This window comes from Pteropus vampyrus, unplaced genomic scaffold, assembly GCF_000151845.1.
Source record: "Pteropus vampyrus isolate Shadow unplaced genomic scaffold, Pvam_2.0 Scaffold10, whole genome shotgun sequence".
In the NCBI taxonomy this organism is placed as follows: domain Eukaryota; kingdom Metazoa; phylum Chordata; class Mammalia; order Chiroptera; family Pteropodidae; genus Pteropus; species Pteropus vampyrus.
In genome coordinates this window covers 14115601-14121566 of record NW_011888791.1, presented here as the reverse complement: position 1 = coordinate 14121566, position 5966 = coordinate 14115601, and the positions used below count along the sequence as shown (strand labels likewise).

The 5966-nt window shown below is 33.2% G+C and overlaps 1 non-coding gene across 1 annotated transcript; it reads left to right on the top strand.

Moving 5' to 3' along the window:
• The first annotated feature begins 2540 nt into the window (after window positions 1-2540).
• LOC111730967 lies at window positions 2541-2659 on the top strand. The gene has a single exon (XR_002776896.1). It is a non-coding gene; the product is annotated as a 5S ribosomal RNA (ribosomal RNA).
• The last annotated feature ends 3307 nt before the right edge of the window (window positions 2660-5966 follow it).

Here is a 5966-nt window from a genome sequence, read left to right as displayed (position 1 = left end):
TTATGTTATCACCTTTTCCTTAGGAAAACCTTGGTTAGATCATACTAATAAGAAACTTGGCTTGATCGTCACTGGCCACATAGGCATTTTTGGGATGTGACTGGGACACTTGGCTGTTATCATATCTACAGGCCAGACAGTAACTACAGAGGGAATGTTTCACAGGGACCTGTGATAGCATGGCAACCACAATTATCGGATACCTTGTAACAAACAGTACTTAACTATACTTTCTTAATTTCATTGCTGTTTTATACATTATAGATTATTGATTTTATAATATTGTGCAACCCTGAAAACAGTTGGTGAAAAAGTGATGAAAACTTGACTCAATACTGAAGTAGAAATTGTGTCAACACTTACTAAATACTATTTGTTTGGTACATAGGTGCTTTCAAAACATGGTACCATAGGCAGGGTGTATGTTGATTGCTTTTAATTTAAAGTAACAGTGGAAGATATAGGTCTTTTATTATAATTCTATTTGGACCTGGATGGGACATAAGTTATAAATAATATCCCATATTTCTGATTTCTTACTTGTTACACAGTTTTGGTGTTATAGGGAAGAAAAGAGAGAGAAAACAGTTTTTTTGTTTTTAATTTTGAACTTTTCTGTAACCTATTTCTTAGAGTCATTAACCTGAAGGATTTTTTTTTTTAAGCTACTGAAACTCAAAGGTCATAAATATCCAACAATCAGAGATCAGTTATATATTATGGAACATTTATAAATGGAGTACTATATAGCTATTAAAGGCAATATTGTAAAATGTTTATTGAGTGAATGAATTTAAATTGTAAAACCACGGACGTGACTGGATTATATTTTTTAAAATATGTGTGTATATGTGTGAGTGAATACATATATGTGCTCAAGAAAATAAACAGAAAGAACAGTGAAATAATTTCAAAGTAGTTATTTCTAGGTGGTGAAATATAGGGACTTTATACTAAAAGTGTATCTATATTTTATATTTATGTATAATTAGCATGTGTTGTTTGTATAATTTTTATTGCTTGACACTAGAATTAAAGGAGACATAAATATTGCAAAGTTACTTTTTACACCAGATATCCTAACTTTAGCTCATCAGGCAAGATGGGTTTTAGCAAAAGGAAGCCTGAGATCCTTCCACGTGGTTCCTTCAACTATTGTGTCTGTCAAGGGTTTGAAGGATGCCTTTTGGCCATCCCAGGTCTCAGATTGAACATTAAAAATTTTTTTTTAATTTTCCAATTACAGTTGACATTCAATATTATATTAGTTTCAGGTGTAGATTGAACATTTTTTTCATGGAACATCAGTTAACATCATCAGAGATTGGGGTTCCAAGAAATCCAGTTTGTGAAACCTGATCTAGACATTTTCAAAATTACAAGTCACAGCCATTATAAGAGCTTTCTAGAAAGCATTTTTTTCACAATGATTGATTAAGTACATTGGAGTGGGTAGGGAAGGACTGACAGAGGTGAAGGAAGTGAAATATTGTTAATGGAAATTATAATTGAGAAACTTGTGAAATAGAAATCCTTTTTTTTTTTGTTCTTATATTGTGTGAACCAGTGTAGCATCATGTCAATAAAAGAATTGGTTGTATTTGCTAGATTGTACTCTTTAAAACTTTTATTAAGAAGGATTCGTGATAATAAGTCACTTCCCTCTCCTTTCTGCAATAGAAACACATTCTTAGATTTAGATTTACTGATGGCCCTCTTTATTCATGACCTTGTTCTCTTGTTATCTGCCAAATCTGGGGAGTATACTTATGGGTTCCTCTGAGTCAAGAGGCTAAAGAAGCACCTGTAGATCTCAGGAGTAGAGATACATTTCAGGAACAACACAGAAATAAGTTTCATATGCTTCATCTTTACTCTCGTGGCTTTCACTTAGAGCATTAGCACTGTTTGATATTATCAAATAAATAACATTCTATATTGGTACAGATATTATTTCATTAATGTTGATTTTCCTTGATCATGGAAAATGCATTCTTTCTCTTTAGGGAAGGATTTTTAGTCAGCTGATCTTGTGAGAATGTAGAGGCTTGAGAACACTGAGTTGTCTGTTTCTTCTTTTAAATCAAAGTAGCCCTGATATCATTTAACAATTGGATTATATGAAAAATCCCAACACAGCATAGCTCTTCTATTGAAATTGGATTGATTCCTTCAGAGACCATCTGATCTCAACAGCAGCCTGCAAAAAATTCTCTGGACCTTGAAAGAAACTAAAATTAATGGATTTTTTTAAAAATCTGAGCTCTCAGTTTTTTGAACATGAAAATATCCCTTCTCCCAGTAATTTGCATCTAAAAACAAAAGCGAAAGTGTGCGTGTCTATACATATAAAAACACCTAATACTTCACTCTGTGCTGAACTTTTTGATTTCCCTATTTACTCAAGAGAATTACCATATTTCAAACATGCTAAAATTTCCTTTGAACTATCTCATCAACCTATAAACTTAAAGTTCTTCTAATTGCATATACTTTTTTAAAAAAATGCATAGTTTAAAAAAAAAAAAAAGAATTATAAAGTCTACGGCCATGCCACCCTGAATACGCCTGATCCCGTTTGATCTTGGAAGCTAAGTAGGGTTGGGCCTGGTTAGTACTTGGATGGGAGACCACCTAGGAAGACCAGGTGCTGTAGCCGTGTTAAAAAAAAAAAAAAGAATTATAAAGTGCCTCATGCTTATTACGTTCAGAAACTCATTACGTATCCTTTCAACCATGTTAAGGTTCTAAGCTAGAATATGTATGTCCTGCTCCTGAAGTAACTTGAAGCTAAAACATGAAATTTTGAGACATTTACAATAAAGAATGTTATGATGATGATTCAAGTTACAAAATGATTCATTACAGTTTTGTTTTCTTTTTATTAATGACCTTCTCTAAAAGTTTTAAAGCAATTTAATTTGAAAATATTCTGTGCTTTTTAGAAATACATATATTGTATGGAACAAGATTTCTCAAATCTCAGTCTTTTGTAAACCACATTTTTTGCCATATCTGCATGTCAGTTGTTTATTTTTTACTTTGTGTTTTTTTAAAAAAAAGGATTTGCAATCAAGCCACTTTCATTATTGTTTTTTATCTTAAAACTTGTTCTAAGAAATAATATTTAGACTATTAGGTTTTTGATATTTTCGTCATTGATTTTTCTGATACACAATAAAAAAGTTATAATCATTAAAATAAGTATCTCTATGCATATACCCTCAAAAGACAGGGGTAAATATATCCCAGTTTGGGAATACTGGCATCGAGAAGGTATTATTGTTTCTCTGTGATGGTTAATTTTATGGTAAACTTGACTGGACTAAGGGATGCCCAGATAACCAGGGAAACATTATGTTTGGATGTATCCGTGATGATGTTTCTAGAAGAGATTAGCATTTGAATCAGTAGGCTGAGTAAAGAGGATCTGCCTGCATTGGTGAGGCATCATCCAATCCTTTGGAGATACAAATAGAAAAAAAAAAAAGAGGCAGAGGAAAGGCAAATTCTCTAGCCCTTTTCTCAGCTGGGGTAACCATTTTCTCCTGCTCTCAGACATTGGACATCGGAGCTCCTGTTTCTTGGGCTTTTGGACTCTGGGACTTAAACCAGTGGCCCCCTGGTTCTCAGGTCTTTGGCCTCAGACTGAATGATAACCACCAGGTTCTCCAGTTTGCAGAGGGCAGTTGTGGAGTTTCTTTTTTTTTATTTTATTTTATTTTATTATTAGTTTCAAGTATACAGTATATTGGTTAGACTTTTATGTAGCCTCCATAACTGCATGAGCCAATCCTATGATATAGTTTGTTGTCTGTATCTATGACTCTGTTTCCATTTTTTTTGTTTGTTTGTTCTTTAGTACATATGTGTAAGTAAGATTATATGGTATCTGTCTTTCTCTGTCTGATACCTTGTATTTATTTTTAAATAGATCTAAACTAACCTGGCAATTATGTGTCAAAAACCTTAAAAATACATATGTCTTTTGACCTAGCAATTCTACTTCTGAGACTATTCTAGGAAATATTCAGAGATTTGGACAAAGATTAATTTACAAGGATGTTGATTATGGTGTTATTTATAATAATGAACATGAGAAATGTGAGAAGCAATCTAAACTACAGGAGATTGATTAAAGTGTCATGCATACATGTGATGGAAAATTATGAAGATATTCAAGAAATCAAGTTACAGGACTCACAAAAATGTTAATGACATAGTTAAAGAAGAAAAGGCTATGGAGATATATGGGAACACTGTACTTTTCACTTATTTTACTGTAAACTTAAAGCCATCCTAAAAATAAAGTATACCAATTTTTTAAAAACTATGTGAACTCGGTGGCAAAGACATGGAAACAACTGAGTATCTTTTGATAAACAATTGAATAAAAAAGATGTGATACATATACACAATGGAATATTACTTAGCCATAAGAAAAGAAGAAATACTGCCATTTGCAATGACATGGATGGATCTTGAGATTATTATGCTGGGCAAAATAAGTCAGCTGAAAAATGTCAAGAACCATATGATTTCGCTCATATGTGGGATATAAAACTGAAAGTAACAAAAGAACAAGACAAAAAACTCATAGACACAGATAACAGATTAGAGATTACCAGAAGGAGAGGGGGTTGAAGGGAGGTAGAAAAAGAGTAAAGGGGTCAAATATATGGTGACAGAAGGAGATGTGATTTGGGGTGGTGAACACACTATGCAATATACAGATGACATATTGTTGAATTGTACACTTGAAACCTATATAATTTTATTAACCAATGTCACCCCAATCAATTTAATTAAAAAAAAGCTATGTGAACTGAAAATAAACAAATAAATGTTACAAAGCAGTATGTTTTATATGATCCCTATTTATAAAACCAAAAGACTATATACCAAAATAAATGTGGTTTTCTCTTTAGCTAATTTTCTTCTGTATACATTTCTACATTCTCCATATTTGCAAATGATAAACAGAGTAATTTTTAAATCAAAAGAAGAAAATTTAAAAAGCTGTATGTATGGTTTTTAAAATACTTAGAGTGAGGTATGTTTGGAGAAACTAAAGTCCCAAGTGGTTCAGAACTAGTCGAGACTGTAGGAACCAGACAGAGAAAACTCAGGACTGGGTGAGCCCTGCCCCCAAACTTGAAAAGTGAAACCTTTTGAGGAAAAAAAAAGATCTTCAGAAGAACAATTTATTATTCCTAGAATAATTCCTCAGAATATCAAACTACTTTAAAGACCTGGACTCCATTTCAGCTTGCCTCATGCCTTCTGCAATACCTTAACCTCATCTATCCTCTCCTGCAGTGACCTCTCAGAAGATCCCATAGTTTCTTAAAGCAGGTTTTCTCAGGCAAAAAGGGCAGATGGAGAGTTAGGAGTCCACAAGCAGGAAATGGCTTCTTGTAGGCTTGTTCTGGGCTTAAGGGTGAGATTCCAGTTTCCCTCTATTATGCTCCAATCAGTTCTCTGCGAGGGAAAGGCCAGGATTCCTGGAAGAAACTTTGTTCAGGAATAAAGTTTTTATCTTTGTTGCAGAAGTCTCTGTACTGATTTGGAAATACCTCCAGTGTATGTTTTGTTAAGGAAGAGAAGCAAGGGTCAGAACAACATACTGTATGATACATTTTGGCTAAGAAAGGGAGGAAAAGAAGTAAATACATATATATTTGCTTACATTTCCCTAAAGAAACATTGGAAGGATATACAAGAAACTAATAAAAGAATTTACCAAAAGGGAGATGGGAAATTGGGTGGACAGAGTCTGAGCTATGAACAAGTCTTCTTAATGAACATATTTTTATAGCATTTTTATTTTTAAACCATGTGACTATATTGTCTACTCAGAATAAATAAAATTCATCTAGAAATTTTGGGAGAAATAATAAAATTGTCCCTTTGTGGGAGATGGGGGACAGGAGGCAGGAAGACTTGCAGGTAGCATAATGTCAGTC